The sequence below is a fragment of the Marmota marmota genome, unplaced genomic scaffold (assembly GCF_001458135.2).
Source record: "Marmota marmota marmota unplaced genomic scaffold, marMar, whole genome shotgun sequence".
NCBI classification, from domain to species: domain Eukaryota; kingdom Metazoa; phylum Chordata; class Mammalia; order Rodentia; family Sciuridae; genus Marmota; species Marmota marmota.
Window position 1 is genome coordinate 3,397,330 of NW_026000241.1, and position 23,765 is coordinate 3,421,094.

Consider the following 23,765-nt stretch of genomic DNA (forward strand, 5'->3'; position numbering starts at 1 on the left):
TAAAAAAAAGAGGAGGAGGAGGAGGAGGAGGAGGAGGAGGAGGAGGAGAAAAACGCAGAGGAAATTCAGTGTTTCAAAACAGCTATATTAAATAAACTGAATAGAACATTTGAAGTTCAGTGTAACAATATATGTATATAATACCCAAAATTTAATTCTATGAGAATGGATTAACAAGAAAATTGACAAATAGGTAAACACAAAAGAATGCAGTAAAGAATATTCCTTGCAAGTTGTGGCATGAAGCCGATATTCAATGCTATTTATAAAATTAAACAGGCATTCTGTAAAAGTGGACAGTTAACATTTGACAAAGTTGTATATCTACATCACCGGAAAAGCTTACATAATTAAATAAAGTCTTGCATCAGTGTCTATCTGGAGGAAATTAAGCTGGTCCTGTAATTCACATGTAAAAAAAAAAAAAAAAAAACGGAGAGAAATTTACAACTTCCACATTTTAGAGTAAGAATACATCTTGGAAAAACAACCATTTGTTTTTCATTTGCATTTCGTGAGGGCAGCAGAACAAAATCATCTAGAATAAGTTAAAGATTCGGAAGTAAGGAGATAAACATGTTTGACTACATAAAATTCAAAATCTTTTGTGGCCAGAAAAAGAAAAATCACTCCAAAAGTCAATATAGAAAAAGAAGTGACTGAAATTTTTCAGTAAAATGTGGATAACTATAGAAAAAAGGCTTATGATAGTAAGTAGCCAATAGAAAGGGTGCCCACCTCAGAGATCCCAAGTGCCCTCCCTTCATTGTGTGGTCCCTCCATAGATGATATGCATTTCTCCTTTCCACCTAATTTGTTGCAAATTTCCAGGACACGTGCTCTACTTACACTGATACCACCCTGAGCCTCCACACCCTCTTCTGATGGGGCTGCCTTTGCCCTCACCCCATGGTCATCAAGGACCTGGCATTACGGAGCTCACTGTTCACTCCTCCTCCCACCATGGTAAACATATCCACCAATGAACTCATCAAACCATGCAGCAAACACCTCAGCAACCTGTCAGGGCTGGGCGAGGCTGGATAGGCTCTCAAGTGACCTTAGGTACCTGTCCTTGGCTTCCAGCCTCTCTGATGCCTTCCTGCAGCACCTGTTGGGCTCTCAGACTCACCTGGGTGGGTTCTGAATGGAAGGTTTCTGGGTGGAGAATCAGATGCCTCCCAGGATGCTGCACCATGGAGACAAGCTCTGTCACCAGATGAGGCCACAGGGGGGTCAAGCCACAGTCCCCAAGCCACATGCAGGATCCTGAAGTACAAAACGTGGTCCCATCCTGACCAAGGTTGTGTACAAGCAAAGGGACAGCAGCAGGGGAGAGATTTACAACTGTGTGTCTGCAAATTAGGCTCCGTTGCCTCTTCTTATCCCAAACCTGAGGCATCAGTTCCCTGTGGAGTATTGCTCCACACCAAAAGCAATTTTTTTTCTTGCAGATTCTCTGTTCCCAAGACACCAGGTAAAAAACCAGGTCAATTGGTCTTTACTACTCCCCCAAGAATTCTTCTGCCTTCTAGAGAAATAACATCCTGACACTTTATTCCATTTGTGATATCAAGTTTTCTCCAAAGTATATGACAAAGGAAACTATCATGACCATTGCTCCCCACAGGCTTAACTTGTGTTGGGGACACCCCATCACCAATATCTCCAGAAAATTTTCTATTCCTCTCTTCAACTAGGGGTTCACCAGGATCACTTGATAGATGACTATGACTCATGCAATCTGTGACTTCATGATGCTTTTTTCCTAAACAACAGAAATTTCATGTTTATCACCCAAGTTAAGAGCTATCACTTAGTCTTGTGTTTATAAAAGAATGGATAATTCAAAGGCATATTTTTACAGATTTTTATATGAAATGCCCTGAGGTTTACACTTTAAAATTTTTTAATTGATTTTATTTTTTAAATACATGACAGCAGAATGCTTCACAATTCTTATTACACATATAGAACACAATTTTTCATATTTCTGTATGTAAGGTATGTTCACACCAGTTCATGTCTTCATACATGTACTTTGGATGATGATGTCCATCACATTCCCCCATCATTACTAACCCCCTGCCCTCTCCCTTCTCCTCCCACCCCTCTTCCCTATCTAGAATTCTTCTATTCCTCCCAAGTTCCCTGCTCCCTACCCGACTATGAGTCAGTCACCTTATATCAGAGAAAACATTTGTCATTTTTGGGGGGGTATTGAATAACTTCACTTAATATATATATGAAGAAAAAACTTCTTCATATATATAAAAATATGATATATATATATATATATATATATATATATATATATATATACCATATTTTAAAAATCCATTCATCTACTGAAGGGCATCTAGTTTGGTTCCACAGTTTAGCTATTGTGAATTGTGCTGCTATAAACATTAATGTGGCTGTGTCCCTGTAGTATGCTGTTTTTACGTCCTCTGGGTATAGACTGAGGACAGGGATAGCTGGGTCAAATGGTGGTTCCATTCCCAGTTTTTCAAGGAATCTCTATTCTGCTTTACATATTGGCTGCACCAATTTGCAGTCCCACTAGCAATGTTTGAGTGTGCCTTTCCCCCCACATCCTCGCCAACACTGAATGTTGTTTTTCTTCATAATAGCTGCCATTCTGACTGAAGTGAGATGGTATCTTAGAGTAGTTTTGATTTGCATTTCTCTAATTGCTAGTGATGATGAACATTTTTTCATATATTTGTTGAATGATTGTATATCCTATTCTAAGAAGTGTCTGTTCTGGTCCTTGGCCCATTTGTTGATTGGGTTATTTGTGGGATTTGTGGTGTTTAGCTTTTGGAGTTTTTTATACACTCTAGAGATTAGTGCTCTATCTGATGTGTGAGGGGTAAAAATTTGCTCTCTGTTCACCTCACAGATTGTTTCTTTTGCTGAGAAAAATTTTTTTAGTTTGATTCCATCCCATTTACTGATTCTTGATTTTAATTCTTGTGCTATAGAAGTCTTATTAAGAAAGTTCAGGTCTAATTCCACATGATGAAGATTAGGGACTACTTTTTCTTCTATTAGACACAGAGCCTCTTGATCCATTTTTAAAAATATTTTTATTTTGATTATTCATTTTTATGTGGTGCTGAGGATCGAACCCAGTGCTTCATATGTGCAAAGCAATTGCTCTGCCACTGAGCCACAACCCCAGCCCTCTTGATCCATTTTGAGTTAAATTTTGAGCATGGGGGTGAGAGATAGGGGTTTAATTTCATTTTGTTGCATATGGATTTCCAGTATTCCAAGCACGATGTGTTGAAAGTGTATCTGCTTGATGCAGGTTAAAATATTCTCTACATGCCAGTTTAGTCTAAGTTATTAAGTTCTATAATTTCTTTATTCAACTTTTGTTTGGAAGATATATCCAGTAGTGATTGAGGAGTGTTAAAATCACCCAAGATTATTGTGTTGTGGTCAATTTGACTCTTGAACTTGAGAAGAGATTGTTTGATGAATATAGCGCACCATTGTTTGGGGAATATATATTTATGATTGTTATGTCTTGTTGGTGTATGGTTCCCTTGAGCAGTATGTAATGTACATCTTTATCCCTTTTGATTAACCTTGGTTTGAAGTCTACTTTATTTCATATGAGTATGGAAACCTCTGCTTGCTTCTTCAGTCTGTGTGAGTGGTATGATTTTCCCCAACCTTTCACCTTCAGTCTGTGTATATCTTTTCCTATCAGATGAGTCTCCTGGAGGCAGCATTTTGTTGGGACTTTTAAAATCCAATCTACTAGCCTATATCTTTTGATTGGTTTAAGCCATTAACATTTAGGGTTACTATTGAGACATGGTTTGCATTTCCAGCCATATTTGTTTATTTTTGTTATTTAACTTGACTTGGTTTTCCTCTTTGTTTAGATTTTCCTTTAGTGTACTACCTCCCTCTGCTGATTTTCATTGCTGTTTTTCATTTCCTCTTCATGAAATATTTTTCCAAGGATGTTTTGTAGTGCCAGTTTTCTAGCTATAAATTCTTTTAACTTTTGTTTATCATGGAAGGTTTTTCTTTCATCTTCAAATCTAAAGCTTAATTTTGCTGGATACAAGATTCTTGGTTGGCACCCATTTTCTTTCAGAGCTTGATATATGTTGTTACAGGATCTTCTAGCTTTCAGGGTCTGTGTTGAAAAATCTGCCATTATCCTAACTGGTTTCCTCACATATGTAATGTGATTCCTTTCTCTTGTGGCTTTTAAAATTCTCTCCTTACTCTGTATGTTGGGCATTTTCATTATAATGTGCCTTGGTGTGGATCTGTTGGGATTTTGCACATTTGGCGTCCTGTAGGCTTTTTGAATTTGGATTTCTATTTCATTCTTCATGTCTGGAAAGTTTTCTGATATTGTTTCATTGAATAGAGTGCTCATTCCTTTGGTTTGGACCTCTATGCCTTCCTCTATCCCAATAACTCTTATATTTGGCCTTTTTATGCTATTCCATATTTCTTGAATGTTCTGCTCATGGTTTCTTATCATTTTTGCAGTATGGTCTATGTTCTTTTCAAGATGATTTATTTGACCTTCATTGTCTGATGTTCTATATTCTAACTGGTCTACTCTGTTGGTGATGCTTTCATTTGAGTTTTTAATTTGGTTTATTATTTCTTTCATTTCAAGGATTTCTGTTTTTTTTATAACCTCTATCTCCCTGTTGAGGTGATTTTTTTTCTTCTTGGATTTGTTTATGTAGAAGCTCATTGTCAAAGTGATCTTTCACTGCCTTTATGTGTTGTATTTTGTCTTCTTTTAGATCCCAGAACATTTTAACCATGTATATCCTGAACTCTTTCTGTGTAATTTTTTCTGTTGTAGCTGCCAATTCTTCTAATGATGTGTTGTCTAGGTTTTTGTGGTACTTTCTTTCCTTGTCTTTTCATATTGCTCATGTGTCTTCCTTTCCAACTCTGTGGATCTGTTGTGTTATTGTTTTTACCCTATAGATTTGTGGTGCTCTTGTAGGGTTCCAAGATCTCTCCTTTGAGGGGAAGGACAAAGTTAACAAATCCCTATATCAACAGTACATCACCTATGAACAAATTGTTGTTATTAAGACATTTAAGTTTAGTCTCAATGTCCAGAAGTGTTGGATTCAATTATTATTTAAAAATAATCAGTAGTTTCATAAAAAGGTTTACAGTTTCTGGTGGTGGACAATGAACTGGGGGTCAGGCATAGGATGATATGTTGAGGGGAGAAGATGTGAGGGTATATAGTTAATATATCTTAGGAAATGTGAAGAAGAAATCTAGTGAAGAGGGTTAGTAGCAGGAGAAGAGATAGGAGGTAATTTGGGGTAGACAATTACATGGGAAGACAGTAGAGTGCCTAAAACAAGCACCCATATTTTTAGAAAAATACAGGATGTTAAAATAGTATAATTTGGAGGATAAGGGAGGAAGAAAAAGGAAAAAAAGAGAAAGAAAGAAAGAAAAAAGGCGAGAAGAAAAAGAAAGTGAAAAAAGAAAAAAGAAGGAAAAAAGAGAAAAAGAAAAAAGGGCTTATGCAATTCCTCTGTATTATATTATTCAGGTGACTCAGTCCTCAAAGTTCTATTTCATGCAGAGTTCTTGACTTTACATATGTTGGGGATGTGAGGGTCAGAGGATAGAAGGACAGAAGAGAAAGAAGAAGAGGAAAAAAATTCTCTTAGAGATCCGTTTCTTTCTCTTCTCATCCAGTAGGTGGGGTTGTCTCATCCAGAAGGTGCCTCTGCCCACAGGAGGGTGTAGATAACCAGGGTGTGAAGACTGGACCTGGTGTGCAGCGTCTGGGAGTGGGGAGTGCCGCCCACCAGTCCCAGCAGGGAAATAGCATCTCACCCGTCTTTTTTTGTGACCCCTCATCTGACTTTAGCCCCCGGTAACATCTCCCTCTCTTGCCTGGAGATTTCCCAAATCCTGAACTCTCTGTTATGCTCCAGACTTTAGTCCCCTCCCCTCTCTTATTTATCAGGTCCCAAATGTGGGACCTCTCACCCCCAGGCTCACACCAGGTGGGTGGAGCCCTGTTCGCAGTGCATTCCTGTCCAACTGAGAGCTGTTCTTGTGTTGGGTGGTCACTGTGCCAAGTTACCACTGTTTGGGGGAGGGATTGGAAATCAGGTACCTGCTCAGATGGTGATGGATCTTATAGCCACACCCACCACAAAATGGTGAGGAAGGTTTTCCAAGATGGAGTCCATCTGCTTCCAGCAGGGGTGTCTGGTGAGGTGAGGGGAGCTGGGCGACGGCCTAGTGCTGTGAATAGGCAGCAGCAGAGTGACCTGTGTGGGAGCAATGCAGTCTGGAGCTCTGCAGAGGAGCTGATAGGTGTTTCTACTAAGCAGCTTGTGAGCCCTGCGTAAGCTAGAACTAAGGGTTTTGGGTCCAGAGTCCCGAAGACTTACTTGACTTATTGGAGATCCGATCTAGGGACTGCCCCCACATAATATGGCGAGAAAGATGAGCCAAGATGGCGGCAGTCTGCTTTCAGCGCCCGGGTGTCTGGTGAGGTTGCGGGAGCTTGGTGAAGTGGGGGGAGCCGGGCTATTGCTTTGTGCTGTAGGTAGGTAGCAGCTGAGTCACCTGCGTGGGAGCAGTGCAAAGTCTTGACAATCTGCAGATGTATTGATAGGTGATTCTGCTAAGGCGCCCCCTAAGCCTTGCATGGGCTAGAACTTCAGGCTTTGGGTCCTGCTCCAATGCCAAGAATCCTCCTCCACACGAGGTCTCAGGGCTGGTGATTTCTGTGGAGAGCAGCTGTATGGGGTCCTCTCAGAGATGGAGTATTCCGACTAGGTGAAATCTGCGGTTGCAACAGTGTAGAGCATGGGGCAGCTCATTCCCTTCCTGCTGCCGTGTTTTAAGATTTGCACTTTTAAGAATGCTCTTATTTAGTTTTCATAAAACCACATCTTTGTGGTCTATACTGCTCTGAACCTCAGGCTACTTTCATGCCATGGAGCTTGGAATGCTTCAGTGATCTGCACTAGTAGGCTCTCCACATAAGAAATTCAGAGGACACACAAATATTCAGTCCATAACAGAATGCAGAGGCCATAAAGGCAGGGTGGAGGCACCTGGAATACAGGAAGTGCTCAGCAGACATTTGTGGTACATGAACAAAGATAAAAATCAATGTTCGAGGAAGTAGAATGCTAACAGTCCTGATTTCACCATTCATTCTCTTATGTATGCACAATTCAAATTATCACTGCTCCCTATAAACATGACTAATGATGTGTGAAATGACAATACACTTTCGACACTAATGTCATCTGCAAGGAGCCCTGTGACCTCCTCCTCTCCAATGTGCTGCCCTTATTCTTCCTCTCATTTGGTTGCTCTTGCGACAAATGGCAGAACTGGGTGACTAAGAATGAGTATCCTTGACTTTTCCCACACCTTCCAGGACACATCACCTGTCTTTCCCCAACCAGCATGACCTTAGCCATGGGCTGGTCATCTGCATCCTTTGTGGAGGTCAATGACTCTGACACTTAATTGGTTGAAAGTTTGTACCATGAGAGGAAGTTGAGTTTCAGCAAATGCTTTCCCTCCATCTATGGAGAACATCAGATTATTTGAACTTTCCTTCTGGTCAAGATCTGTGTTTCTTGATTTTCATATTAAAAAAACACACCTGCATCCCTTTAATAGAGTCCAGGTGATCAGGGTGCACAATCTCTGATGTACTCGTGGGTTTGGTTTGCTAGTTCCTTGGTTGAGATTTTGCTTTACCTTCATCAAGGACATTGCCATATAGTTGCCTGGGTCCTCGTCTGGCTTTGCTATCAGTGTAAGTTTGGCCTTGTAAACTGAGTCTGGAAAAGTTTCCATCCTTTCTTTTCTTTTTTTTTCTCTTTTGCCTTCGGGAGAAGTTTGAGATGGCTGCTATCAGCTCTTCAAGTGTTGGGTGGAATTCTGCAGTGAGTTCAGCAGGTCCTGGTTTTATCACATGGGAAGTTTCTTATTACTGATTCATTCTCCTCTCTCATTATCAGGCTTTCTGATTTATTTTTTCTTCCAGATCCAGTTCATCATAGGTTTTATGTGCCAAGGGTTTTATGCATTTCCTCTAGTTGTCCAGTAAGATGGACAATAGAGTTGCTGTGGCAAGTCCTTGTGTTTGTACTTCTGTTGTGCAGTTGTAATGACTCCACTGTCATTCCTGATTTATTTCAGGGCTATCTCTGTTCTCAGTCTATCAGAAGATTGTCAATTAGTTAACGTTCTAAAACGACAACCTAATTTTGATATTTTATATTGTTTGCCCGGCCTCTGTATCATTCATTTCTGCTCTGATTTTCTTCCTCTGTTATGTTTGGGCTTAGTTTGTTCTTCTTTTTCTATTTTCTGGTGGCAAAATGTTATTCATTTGCCATCTCTCTCCCTTTGTGATGTTCTTGTTCATTTCTAAAAACATTCTTCTTGGAATTGATCTTGCTGCATCCCTTTGGTTTGATATTTTGGTTCCCATTTTTTTTTTGTTTCTCTCAAGATAATTTAAATTGCCTTTTAATTTATTCATTGACCCACTGGTTTTACAGGAGCAGTTGTGAATGTGCACAGACCTCCTACAAAGGATGTGGGCTTTCAAACTAATGTTTTACCATATGGGAATCTTCTTATTACTGAGACATTCTCCCCTCTCATTATCAGACTTTCAGATTTTCTTTTTCTTCCTTTTCCAGTTCATGGCAGGTTTTATGTGTCCAGGGATTTATGCCTTTCTTGGAGGTTTGCCAGTAAAGTGGAGAATAGTTCACAGAGTTTTTATGAGTCTGTATTTTTGTTCTGTCACTTGTACTGTTTTAATTTCATTTATGATATTTCCAGTCTTATCTCTGTTCTCAGTCTATCAGAAGAATGTCAATTCATCAACTTTCTCAAAGGCCAACCTAATTTTTTTGATGTTTTGTATTGTTTTTCCAGTCTCAATATCATTTATTTCTGCTCTGATTTTATTTTTCTCTTCTTTTGCTGACAATGAGCTTGGTTTGTTTTTCTTTTTCTATTTCCTTGAAGCAGAATGTTATTTTTTAAATTTGCACTCTCTTTTCTTTTTAAAATGTAGTTGTTCATATTCTGTAAAAATTTCCCTTAAAATCTATCTGATTTCCTCCCTTGTGTTTTCATATACTTTGTTTCCATTTTTGTTTCTTCCAATATACTTAAAATTTTTCTTTATTCATTTATCAGCTGGTTGTTCAGGGGCATGTTTTAAAAAAATGCTTTGCATTTGTTAATTTCTACAAATTGCTCCTAATGTTGATTTCTAATTTTAAACTATTACAATTTGAGAGGACACCAGATATGATGTCCATCTCCTTAAACTTATCTTGTAGCACAGCATAAGGTCTTTAGAGAATTGTCCACTGTTCTTGGGAAGACTTTACATGGCTTTGCTGCTGTGTGGAGTTTTCAACGTATGTTGTGGATTCATTTGCTCTAATGTGAAGTTTAAGTCCAATGCTTCCATACTAACTTTCTTGTTGTGATTAGCTGGATTTGGTATATAAAAGTACCACTTCTTTCATTGTACTGAAATCTGTTTCTCCCTTCATATCCTTTAATGTTTGACTCACACATTTAGGTGTTCCACTATTGGTTACACAGATATTTATAATTGTTATACCCTCTTCTAGCACGGGTCACTTTATACTTGTGCAATATTCTTCTTTGTGTCTTTTGACAATTTTTGTAGTTGTGCTTGAAATTTTCCAAATTCACTTTTAGGTGATACATAAAACATGTGTGCACATTAATGTTGTACTGTGTAATGTTTGATCCATGAATACATTGTGCAATGTTTGAATTAGGTTTACCATATTTACTTCCTTAAACAACTATTATTTCTTCGTCTGAAAATCTTCAAAATATTTTCTCCCACTTCTTTCCCCCAAATATTTTCATTAGTTTTTTTCAAAAAATTTTTCATTTCTAAATGCTTTTTAGTACATTGTGGTTATACACGACATTTGGGTCCATTCTGACACACCCATACATACCTGGAATTTAATTTGCCCCATCAGTGCCCAGTGCCTCCTTTTCCCCTCCCATATTCCCTCCCCCACTCCACTTATTCTACTCCACTTGTCTTGCTTTATTTATTGATATTTATTTATGTTAATTGGTACTTTTTAGATTTACATCAGTGACGTGTTCACTGTGGTATATTTATGTATGCACACATGTAAGTTTGTCAGATCTCTTCCATATTTCCTTTCCTTTCTCATCCTCCCTAGCTCCCTGTTAATATCTTTCTATTCCATTCTTCTTGCCTCTATTCTCATGAGATCCAACTCCCCCCTCTTTATCCCCCTTTTTTTGCTCTGTCTTCCATATATGAGAGAAAACTCTTGACCTCTGATTTTCTGAGTCTGGCTTATTTCACTTATCATAATTGTTCTCTAGTTCTACACATTTACCAGCAAATTTCATAATTTTATTCTTCTTTATGGCTGAGTAAACCTCCATTGTGTGTATATAACACATTTTCTTTATCCATTCATCTGTTGGTGATCACCAGGGCAGGTTCCATAACTTGGAAATTGTACTGCTGTACACATTGATGTGTCTGTTACTATAGTATATTAATTTTAGTTCTTTTGGGTAAATGCTGAGGAGTGAGATAGCTGGGTCATATGGTGGTTTCAATCTAGGTTTTTGAGGAATATCCATACTGCTTTCCAGAGGTGTTTGTACTAATTTTCAGTCCCAACAGCAATGTATGAGCGTACCCTTTTCCCCATGTCCTAATGAGCATTTATCATCATTTGTATTCTTGATTATTGCCATTCTAACTGGAGTGAGAGGAAATCTCAATGTAATTTTGATTTGCATTATCCTGATTGCTAGAGGTTAAACTTTTTTTTCATATATTCTTTGGGCATTTGTATATACTTTTTTGAGAAATGTCTGTCTATTCTTTTGCCCATTTATTTTCTTATTTGTATTCTAGAGTGTTAGGGTTTTTGAATTCCATTTATATTCTGCATATTACTTCCCTGCTTGAGGAGCAGGTGCACAGATATTCTCCCATTCTGTACTCTCTTTGATCACATTCTTGTTTTCTTTGATGTGCAGAAACTTTTTAATTTAGGGCCATCCACTCATTGATTCTTGGTTTTATTTCTTGACCTTTAGGAGTCTTGTTAAGGAAATTTGTGCTTGTGCCAATATGTTGGAGTGTTGAACATACACTTTCTTCTAGCAGTTGCAGAATTTCTGGTCTAATTCCTAGGTTTTTGATCCACTTTCAGTTTACTTTTGTGCAGGTTGTAAAAGAGGCACCTGGTTTCTCTTCTTCTACATGTGGATATCTGGTTTTCCCTGCACCATTGGTTAAACTGGCTATATTTTCTTCAGCATATATTTTTGGCAACTTTGTCAGGTATCGGATGACTGTCCCTATGTGGATTTGTCTTCTTGTCTTTTATTCTATTCCATTGGTCTTCATGTCTATTTTGATGCCAATACTGTGCTGTTTTTGTTACTACAGCTCTGTAGAATAATTTGAAATCCAGTATTGTGATGTCCCCATCATTGATCTTCTTTCTCAGGATTGCTTTGGTTGGCTTTTTGGGGTGTCTTATTATTTTCAATGAATTTTTAAGACATTTTTTCTTGTTCTGAAGAATGTCATTGGCATTTTGATGTGGATTGCATTGAGTCTGTATAATGCTTTTGGTAGTATTGCCATTCTGATATAAATTCTGCTTATCCATGAACATGGGGTGTCCTTTCATCTTCTAAAACAAAAGTAAGGAATGGATATCTATGATTTTATAATCAAAGTGCCACAGTTCTCACTCATGTTGAAGAAGGAAATTGCAACTTCTTGGAGACATCAGGGATTATGTCTCCAACACAAATCAAGGCTTTGGAGACCTATCTCTATCCTCAAGACAGGTCTGTCTGCATCAGACTTGGGAGAACACTTTAGCTTGGGACAGCAATGAGATGTCAGGATGTTAGTTCTCTGTAAGGCATAAGAATCCTTGGAGAAGATTCAAGAGACTGGATTCCCCTGAGTTTTAACCTGGTCTCTTGGTAACAGAATCTACAAGAAAAGTATTCTTCTTCTTTTTTTTGTGCAGAACAATGTTACCCAGGGGAATGGTGTGCCATAGGCTGGAATAATAACAGAGAGGTGTCTAGTCAGAAGTTCTGAGAAGACGTGTATCTTGGCTGCACTATTAGCCATCAGTAGTGACCTTGGTCAGGACAGGGCATAGTTGTTCTTTCTGGAGTCCTAAGTCTGGCCCAGGAACCAATGCTTGACTCATATCTGCTGCCTTGTCTGGTGACAGAACTTCAGTCTCCATCTTCAACCACTCGGGGAAGAATTCAGTCTTCCACACAGAGTCCTTCTTTTCAGAGTGCTCATCCAGGTCAGTGTGAGACCCAGAAGTTCCTGCAGGAGAGGCTCAGAGAATGGACACTAAGAGCATTGGCTTGAAGTCATCTGAGCCAAACCTGCCTTGAGTCAACAGTAGCTGTTTGCAATGTTGTTGTCTTAATTGATGGATTAAGTTAATTAACTATTTAACATATTTATCCATTATACTTAAAAAGAAGGTGTGAACTGAACTCACAGGGTCCTTTTTGACAATGAAAAGAAAGTAATTAAAGCTCAGTTGCAAAAAGGAGTGTGTGTGTGTGTGTGTGTAGTACTGTTATTTCAGTAAAAAAGGGCACATGTTTTCAAGGATCTTTGCAATCATGGGAGTAGAGAAAGAGGGTCTCACTTTGGGAGATATCCAGCTAAATGTGGGTATTTTGTTTTTATTTGTAAGATGGAGCTATAAGATTCAGACCAATGGATACCTTTCAATCCTACCTCTCAAGAGTAGTTCATATGTGATACATATTGCAGACTCTCCTCTCAGGCTGTGCATTCACATTTAGAAATTATATAATCAATTAAAGATGGCTATACTCATGAACTTTGTTTTGCAATTATATCCTGAGCCATGAGGCTCAATATATCTATAAGTTGATGAGACATTTACTTTCTCTGTTGAAAACATTGTTGTGAGAACTTTTTGCTTTTGAATGGAGGGTACAGAATGGTTTCTACTCCCGTATTTATTGTCTTCTCCCAAACATAGGAATTAGATTTTTTAGCTCAACTTTAGTGCTTGCTATTTTGTTGAGTTGTGATATAAATATACTTGGGAAATGTGTGAAAGTTTATGAATTTGTGGTCATCAATGTACCAGCGAGTTCTATTTGGATTCTCTCATTTATTTTTAGAGTGCAGACAGTTCTCCATCATGTGAGCAAATGAATGAGCCTTTATGCATATTTCTACTTGTCTTCATGTCACTGTTATCCTTTAATGTGCCTTTTGTGTTTTATGATTACATCTGCTTCTAAAAGTTGGATTACCTCCAGCCCTGGTATGGTACACATTCTTTATCATTACCTTTCCTAAGTATTCAAATCCTGGTGTCTTCATATAGAAAGAAATTATACTATTAGATATGGCTTCTCCCACCAATCTTAAAAAGTCCCTGTTATGTTTTTTTTTTATTTCCAAGTCTTCGGCAATTTAACCTTGAATCAGTGACCCATGCTGATATCACTAAGTCATTCATATTTTATTCTTTTACATAGATCTAGTTTTGGATTTTCATTCCATGATATGACATATAGGTGTTCTGAAACCACAGTACCTAACTGCATTGTCTCAGCCATTCTTTCCTCCTAAAACTTCTTTGTCAATGTTACACCCACATCCATCTCTATGCACTTTACATACAAGGCACAAAAGGATCCTATGCACATTGTAAAAACTTAGTTCCGTTCAGTGTTCTCCTCTAGATCCTTCCCCTTCACTTTTCCAATAAGTAGTCCCTCAAGGCAGCCTCACCCATCTCCCTGCCTAATGTTCCCTGACTTCAGTGACTGCATTGTTCTTCATGGTGTGGCTCAACATTTACCCTTCTGATGGCCTTTGACATTCTTTCTCATTAAATTGCTATATCAATGTAGAATGATTTCTATGAATATATTTAGGAATTTGTAATTTAAAACTGTGGTTCTCAGCAAGGTATGTTTTGTCCACCCAGAGGACGTTGAGACATCACTGGAGATGGCTTTGGCAGGACACTGGGAAGGGTGAGTGGATTGTGGTGATGCTGCCCGGATCCTGCATAGAAGCAGTGATTTGGTCCAGAATGACAACATTCTCTTGAATGGGGAAATTTGAGCTAAATGTTATCTATATTTTAAATATTAATATCTATATTTTAAATATCCACAAATAAACATTTATAGTTGCTTACGTGGTTCCTGACGACACTGTAACACTTCCCACTTCTATCAGAAAAATTAGAGAGGGCCTATTGGCCGCTCATTTAAAACCTCCAATCCCATTAACACAACAGTTCTTTTAGGTTTTCCCCTCAGGTGGATTTAGAGATTTTTTTTTTGTTTCCTTAAACTATTATTGTTTTTTAGCAAAGATTTGTGTCCGAGATCACTATTGATTTGTCCATTTTTATTGGATGCCAATTTTCTACAGTCAGCATCTCAAATGATTACTAAAAATAATTGTTCCCCAGTTGATTTTGGTGGTAGTATTTTTGGAGATAAAAGCCTTTATATTGTTTTTTTAGTTAAATATGTGTCTATCTTCTTACTTCTTAGTTTCTCACCTTAGATAAAATAGTTTGCCCATCCATAGGTTTTATATCTAGTTTTCTTGATGTTCGTCTAAAACATAGCATTTACTTTTATACTGAGGTCTTTAATTCTTCTGAATTTTTGTAAGACATATAAGTTAGGAGACCAACTCCATTTCTTCCAGATACCCATTTATACTAGCTTTTATTTAACTATTTACACTTTTATAACTTAATTAAAACATTGCCTTGCCATTTAATACAGGTCCAAATATAATGAGACATAATTCCTAATTCATTCAAAAAATTATAACTGAACATTGGTATGTGCCAGGCAATTCTAGGAACATTATATATCATGTTATTTTTGTCTAGGTGTTTGCTAATTTAATTATGAACCCATGTTGATATTGTTTAATTATTGCTATTTTATATCTTTTTTCTTTTCCTGTTTAGAACTTTTTTCAATTTTGTTTGCTATAGTTGTTTTGAAGTCAATGTGTGTAACATGATTCTGTTCTCTTGCAATTATCTTTTCTCAAAACTTCTCCTCTTCACATTTTCCCCCTAAACAACTCATATGTTCTCACATGTTATTGTGAAAATAGGTGAACAAAACACATGAAGTTCTTGCACATTTGTACCTTGCATTCTAATGACAAGGACAGAGTACCACCAAATTAGCATGAGTGGCATATAGTCCTCAGGGGTGTATCATATGGAGAGTATCATTCAGTGTTAAAAGGTGTAATGATCTCAGAGAAGGAGGGCTGTTGCTTGTTGGACAAATACCAGAACCAGGACTAGAGTGAGCCTATTGGGTATGTCAATAATAGAAGGAGAGATTGAAATAGTGATTTCCAGAGGCTGGGAAGGACATGGTGGAAGGAGAAAGGCAGGAGGAAGCCTGATGGCTTCAGACAGGGCTGCAGCTCCACGGGAGGAATGCAGCTTCTAATGTAATATGGCAGAGTAGAGCAGCTATGGTTGACAACAATGAACTGTGCATTTCAAAATAGCTAGTGAAAGAGGATTTTTAAAATTGTTCCCCAAAGAAATGATAAATGTTTAAGGTGCTCGATATGCCAACAATCTGATCTGATCTCTACATAATGCTTATATGTATTGAAACATTCTACTGTAGACCACAAGTAGTACAATTGTTTTATGTCAATTAAAAAAGGATTTAGAATATGCTAAAAATTTTGATTTCAAAACCAAAATCTAAAAACGGCAAAGAAAAGATCCATGTGAGAAGTGGAAGACTGAGGCCCTCCTCACCTGCCCTCAACTCCTGTGAATAAGTAAATAAATAACGTAGGCGAGACACAGAAAAGGCTATTCTGCTGCTCTGAAAAATGCCAAAAATATTGTTCTTGGTGTATTTCATTTTGTGAATTATTGGCTTGTTTTCTGTGTTCAATTGGTTTCCCTAAATATATCTTAATTTGTATTTTGGATAAATGGTGGGATTCAGGGGAATACAGGAAGGTGGATCCTTACAGAAACATGGCAGATTGTCCTTCCTTCCAGCCTCCTAGGGACTTTCTGGGTTGTGAGACATTTTTCACAACTCAGCAGCATTTATTCTTTGTGCACTTGATGATTGCCATTTTGTCTGGAGTGAGATGAAATCTCAATTTATTATTGGAGTGTAGTAAAGTGATTGATTTATGTACATCGATTTTGTATCCTGCCCCCTTGCTGAAATTTGTTCATCAGCTCTAGAAGTCTTGTGATGGTTGTTTTGGGGTCTTCTAGATTCAGGATAATGTCATCAGCAAGCAGATAATTTTACTTCTTCTTTTCCTATTTTCATCCCTTTAATTTTCTTCTCTTGCTTGATTGCTCTGGCTAGAGTTTCAAGATCTATAATTGTCAGAAATAATGAAAGAGGACAACCTTGTCTTGCTCCTGATTTTAAAAGAAATACTTTCAGTTTTTCTCCACTTAGTGATTGTTGGCTTTGTCTTTGTCATATATAACCTTGGTAATATTGAGATAAGTTCCTTCTACCTCTCAAGTCTCTTTAGTGTTTTTTTTAAATCATGATGGGTGATGAGTTTTGTTAAGTTTTTTTTTTTTTGCATCTAATGAGATGATCATGTGATTTGTATCTGTAATTTTATTTATGTGGTCAATTACATTTATGGATTTGCATATGTTGAACCAATCTGGCATTGTAGGATGAAACCATTTTGATCATGGTGTACACTCATCTTAATGTGTTTTTGAATGTGGGTTGCTAATATTTTATCAACATGAAAACATTGTATCCTTGTATATCTGTTCATCAGGGATATTATCTGTAGTTTTCCTTCTTGATGTGTCTTTGTCTTGCTTGAGTATCAAGGTGATTCTGTCCTCATAGAATTAATTTGGTAGTGTTCCCTCCATCTGTCTGTCATGGAGTAACTTGGGGAAAATGGGCATTAGTTTTTTTTTAAATGTCTGGTAGGGCTCAGCTGAGGGTCCATCTGGTTCTGGGCTTTTCTTTCTTGTTGTTGAAAGGCTTTCAATGGGTTCTTCAATCTCATTGCATGGTATCTGTCTGTTTAGGTTTTCTACATCCTCATGGTTCAATTTAGGCGGGTCATATGTGTCTAGAAATTTGTCAGCATCCTAGATTTTCCAGTTTATTGGAGTGTGCATTTTCAAATAGTTTCTAATCATCTGAATTTCAGAAGTGTCTGTGATGCCTCCTTTTTTTCATTTTTAATTTTATTGATTTGGATATTCTCTTCTTTTGGTCAGGTTGGCTAAAGGTTTGTCAATCTTGTATATCTTTTTGAAGAACCAACTCTTTGTGGCACTGATCCTTTGTATTTTTTTGAATTCTCAATTGCATTATTTTGGATCTGATCTTAATTATTTCTTGTCTTCTACCAATTTTCAATTAGTTTGTTCTTTCTCTTCTGTAGCCTTGAAGTGTAATAGTAGATTATTTATTTGAGAGCTTTCTGTTTTTTTAAATGTAGGCACTCGACCCAATAAGCCTTTCTCTTGGAACTGCCTTCATACTGTCCCAGAGATCTTGATGTGCTGTATCTCCGTTCTTATTTGTTTCTAAGAATTTGTTAATTTATTCCCTATTCTTCCTATGATCCAGTCCTCATTCGAAAGTGTATAGTTGAATTGACATGTTTTTAAAATGGGTTTTGCTTTTTATCTTGTTTTTAATTTTTAATTTAGTTTCATTGTGATCTGATAGGATTCGATGAATTAGCTCTACTTTTCTGTATTTTCTAAGACTTGCTTTGTGTTTTATAATATGACCTATTTTAGAGAAGGTTTCATGTGCTGCTGAGAAGACAGTGAATTTAGTGTGTTGGTGAATCAGGATTGTTTAGCTATATGATAGGTTTATGTGATTAAAGTATTTTTTTGATTTCTGAAGAGTCTTTACTTAATTTATGTCAAGATGACCTGTCTATTGGTGAGAGAGGTGTGTTGCAATTACCCAGTATTATTTTATTTATTGATTGTTTATATTAAATAGAGTTTATTTATGTATTTAGATGCACCAACATTTGGGACATTGACATCTACAATCACATCTTCTTATTGGATGATTCCTTTAAGCAGTATGAAGTGACCTTTTTGTCTCTTTTTCTTAATTTTGGCCTAAAGTCTGCTTTGTCAGATATGAGCATTGCTACTCTTGCTTGCTTTCAGTCTCTATTTATGGTGTACTTTTCCCCTTCAGCCTGTGGAGATCTTTTCCTGTAAAAGGAAGTACTTGTAAACAACATATTGTTCTTGTTTTTTAAATTCTTTCTGTCAATCTCTGTCTTTTGATTGGAGAGTTTAGACCATTTACATTCAATATTATTATAGAGTAATGATTTTTGTTTTCTGACATTTTGATTGATTCATAGTGTTTAATTCAGATTTGACTTTCTTTATTCTTCTAGTAAGAGTCATCCACACCCTGGCTCTGGTATTTATTTGTCATATCATCTGTGTATAATATTTCATTAAGTATGTTTCATAATGCTGGCTTAGTGGTCATAAATTCTTCTAGTTTTTGCTTTCTTAGAAGTTTTTTTTTTTAAGTTTCATCTTCAATTATAAGATTGGTTTTGCTGGATATAGCAGGCTTGTTTGGCACTCATTGTCTTTCAATGCTTGGTATACATTATTGCAAGCCCTCCTGGCTTTTAGAGTCTGTACTAAGAAAGTAGAAGAAAGTCTAATTGGATTATATTTCAATATGATCTGCCATTTTTTTTCTTTTGTGACGTTAAAAAGTTTATCCTCATTCTGTATATTAGACACTTCAATTATAATGTATCTTGTAGTCAATATTTTATGATCTTGTCTATTTAGGGTTCTTAAAGTTTCTGTATTGGATTTTTCATCTCGTTCCCAAATTTGGAGAATTTTCTGGTAGTATTTCATTGAAAAGGTTATAAATTCCTTTAGTTTGTATCCTTGTGCCTTCTCCTTTGTAAATCATTTTTTAAAAATATCTGGTCAAGGATATTTGATTTTCTGAATTGTTCATACATTATCAGTTCCTGGACCAAGGTTTACATTCAATTTTCAGTCTTCAAATGTATGAAGGAATTTGTAATTATAGGATACCCGACTGTAATGTTTTGAAAAGAAAAGAAAAGCCAGAAATTGAAAGGAATTTGTAACTGTAAATGACAGGATGATCCCTTAGAGAGGACAAGATTCATTCAGGAAATATGAAAATAATTTCTTTATCATAAAATACTAATACAAAATTTCTGAAAGTTTATTAATAAATGTCTTTCTGTCTTTTTCTATCATTTGGGTAGCTACAGCAGCCACATGGAACCAAGGAATGGTACACACATTTCAGAATTTATTCTTCTGGGATTTTCAGAGCAACCTGGATGGCAACCCTTCCTCTTTGGGCTTTTTCTGTCCATGTACCTGATCACTGTGTGTGGAAACCTGCTCATCATCCTGGCCATCACCTCGGACTCCCACCTGCACACACCCATGTACTTCTTCCTCAGCAACCTGTCTTTTTCCGATATCTGCCTTACCTCCACCACTGTCCCAAAGATGCTGGTGAACCTGCAGACACAGAGCAAGGCCATAAGCTTTGAAGCTGCATCATGTAGATGCACTTTTTCATAGTCTTAACTGGCTTTGAAAACTTTCTCTTGGCCGTGATGGCCTATGACCGCTTCGTGGCCATCTGTCACACCCTGCACTACATGGTAATCATGAAAACCCGGCACTGCATGTTGTTGGTTCTGGTGTGCTGGATCCTGAATGTCCTGCATGCCCTGTTGCAAAGCGTAATGGTGTTGCAACTGTCCTTCTGCACAGACTTGGAAATCCCACATTTTTTCTGGGAACTGAATCAGGTGGTCCACCGTGCCTGTTCTAACACTTTCCCTAATGACATGGTGATATACTTTACGTCTGTGCTGCTGGGTGGTGGCCCTCTGGCTGGCATCCTTTATTCTTATTCTAGGATAGTGTCCTCCATAAGTTCAATCTCATCAGCTCAGGGGAAGTACAAAGCATTTTCTACCTGTGCATCTCACCTCTCTGTGGTCTTCTTATTTTACTTTATGATCCTAGAAGTGTACTTCAGTGCTGCTGCAACCCATATTTCATATTCGAGTGCAACATCCTCGGTGATGTATAGTGTGGTCACCCCCATGCTGAACCCCTTCATCTACAGTCTGAGGAACAAAGACATCAAGAGGGCTCTGAAAAGACACCTGTGAGGAAAATATAAAAGGGCCATTTTTTTTCCTTTACCTGCAGTACTAGGGATTGAACTCCGGGCCTCACACATGCCAGGCAAGTGCTTTACCACTGAGCCACACCTCCAGCCCCAAAGGCCCAGTGTTCACGGAGCCTCTTCAATTGCAGGGCTCTAGTCCCCAAAGGTAGTAATTGTGATTTCATAATTAGACCATGGAAGTAGGTCTTTCTCTTTCCATTAAATTCCTAATGTTTTGGTTTCTTTGATTTCAACTTCTTTGTGTGTTTTAAATAATTCCGTTTACTTAAGATTTCTGCTATTCAATGGCTTTTTCCTTTGGTCATTTTCTTACTTTCCCCGAATTTTTAACAGATTATATTAGAAAAATATTTGAGACTTCTATTTGACTGATATAATGATGAATTATACTAAGGTGGTATAAGCTACACTAAGTAGTTGAGGTCATTTGTATAACTTTATAATAGGAGACAATCTGAAACTACAGTTTTTTACTTTTACTTTCTTTATTCCTTGCGCGATCTGTACAGTAACTACTCTCTCTGCTAGCACAGATCTGAACATACTAATAGATCTCACAGCATTATGGTATTTTATTTTCCTCATCATGGTGTTATTTCTTATTCATATCAGAGTCCATAGTGCATCCTATGATACCATCATAGTGGTGAAAGGCAAAGAATATTTATCAAATAAATGTTCCAAATGCAATGTACACTTGAAGACAAATTTTCACTTATTGGTTGACTTAATATGGGCTTAGAACCTGGGATGACCTTAAATGGTATGGAGCAAAATGTTCAATGATACACTGAACTACTCTGAAAGATTTATTTTTGGTGATGTATATTGTTTTGTTAAAAAACTGGCCCCTGTGTATGAAAACTAGCTCCAATGTGCTGTGAGATTGAAGAAAGAGAGGCAGAGAGTTCCAGATCACACAGGGTATAATTTATTGGAAACATACTGGCAGGAGCATGTTCCTGGGCCACAGCAAGACCATGTGGATCCCTGTAATTTGGGTCAGAAGAAGGAGCATATTTAGTGGTTAGGACAATGACTTCACCTGAGCCAGAATGTACCTGGTTTAGCTTAAGCTAAGAATCAGGTGCATCCTTGAGCCAGTTCCTATTGTAAAACTCCATGTACCACTCTAATAATCATGTTTATTTATAGTTTCCTTGGCAACTAGGCAGGAAAATCCAACCAGGCTTACCCTGGAGCAGCCATGAAGATTACAACTCAATATGGCTGTGGTGCTGTCAAGCTGCATCCATCCACACAGCCAGTGTTGAAGTGTGGAAGCTTCATCTCTGCACCATGGGGTTTATTTGTTATCCTGAAGGAATTGGTGTGATTTTCTTATTTCATTGGCTCACCTTTTTATCTATGCTTAAAAAATTCTAGGCATATTTGTACTGTCTACAAATATAACTCCTTTCATCACTAAAAATCAAAATAACTCCTCCTCCTATTTTTGCCATAGTCATTAAAATGCAGGTGAATAGATAAGCTAAACATTGTTTATCATGGATTTCTCTCTATATATTGTGCACTAAATTCACTTAAATCCAATGATAAAAGGACAACTCATCTGAGACATTCATTAAGAGGCCCAGTCTGGCCTCTGGGGATGAACATGTGGTTAAGGCATACAAGATATGCCTGAAAAAAATTTAATATGTGTTCTTACAATCTCTCCCTGTTGCTTAGGAGGGAATCTCAATGGTATTCTTTTTCTATACAGTTATGTGAAAAAAACATAAAAATAAAGGTTATTATGAATGCTATATCCAAATATCAGGAAAAAGTCTCAAGAGAAACATCAAATTATTCTAAATAACCTCATTGTATCAGTGAGCTTTTGCTGCATAAAGAGCTATTCATAAGGCAAGCTGTTTAAGATAATGCTTTTCTCATCTCATAGGCGTCTCTGTTGTTGGGATGTCTTCTGGTCTCTACGGATGTCTTCATGGATCTGGGGTCATCTATGAGTCAACTATAGGTGCTTTGCCAGTCTTGTCTGAGTTCTCTCACATTTGAGGGCTGGATGTTTGTAGGCTGGGGTCTGAAGCCATAGTCAGGCCACCTGAGCTCCCTTCCATAGATCCTTTCCTCCAACAATGGGCCCTGAGAAACATCCAACCCTTGACTTTCTGAATATGGCTTATTTCACTTAGCATGATTTTCTCCATTTCCATCCACTTACTGGAAAATACCTTTATTAACCTTTATGGCTGAATAATTGTGTGTATCTTCCACATTTTCTTGATCCATTCATCTTGACAGGCATCTGGGTTGATCCCATAATTTGACTATTGTGAATTGTACTCTATAAACATTGACATGGCTGTATCACTATGTTATGCTGATTTTAGTTCTTTTGGATAAATACTAGTTGGATCATATGGTGGTTCCATTTCTAATTTTCTGAGGAATCTCCACACTGCTTCTCAGAGTGGTTGTGTACCAATTTGCAGTCCCACCATCAATGTATGAGTATAAATTTTTCTCCATGTCCTTGCCAACATTTGTTTTTGTTTGTATTCTTGATGATTGCCATTCTGGCTAGAATGAGATGAAATGTTAGTGTAATTTTGATTTGCATTTCCCTGGTTGCTAGAGATGTTGAATTTTTTTTCATATATTTGTTGATCATTTGTGTTACTTATTTGGAGAAAGTTCTGTTTAGTTCTTTTGCCCATTTATTGATTGAGTTATTATTATTAATTTTTTGTGTAGAGTTTTTTTTTTTTTTTACGTCTTTATATATTGCGGGCATTAACTCCCTGTCAGAGAAGTAGCTGGCAAATATTTTCCCCCTTATTATGTAGTCAGCAACTTAAATCTGAAAGTCATGTTATGCTAATATTTAGATATTCATTAAATGTCTGATGGGCAAATGTACTAACAGACATTTCTCAAAAAAAGAAACATAAATAGACAATAATATGGGAAACGTTTTTAACATCTCCATTAATAGGGGAAATGCAAATCAAAACTATACTGAGGTTTTGTCTCACTCCAGTTAGAATGGCAATCATCAAGAATACAAATAATAATAAATGCTGGTGAGGATATGGGGATTTGTTCCCACGGCAGACGCAGGGCTACAAAAGAGAGAGCAGCAGAAAATGCCAAAGTCCTTCAAGGGACACTTTCACTTCCATCACATTCATTTGGCCTGAGTAGTTAAGAAATCCTAATTCTATTACCTGAAATAGTTACCTTTTATCTTTGGTGGTCGGCACAGCCAAACTCTGATTTCTTAGCAGAGTTACAGTGTGTGGTATAGTGATATTAACCGTGGTCCTCAGCAGACATCCAGACTTATTCAGTCTACACAGCTCTGTGCACCTTGACCCGTGTCTCCTCAATCTCTAAGCCCATAACCT

General features: G+C 37.3%; 1 protein-coding gene and 1 pseudogene across 6 annotated transcripts in view; one reads left to right on the forward strand and one right to left on the reverse strand.

Annotated features, from left to right (window-relative positions):
- Nucleotides 1–23,765, reverse strand: part of LOC107145002 (adhesion G protein-coupled receptor E2-like) — a 452,375-nt gene that overhangs the window by 132,540 nt on the left and 296,070 nt on the right. The window lies entirely within an intron of this gene.
- LOC107144986 lies at nucleotides 19,455–22,375 on the forward strand (annotated as a pseudogene).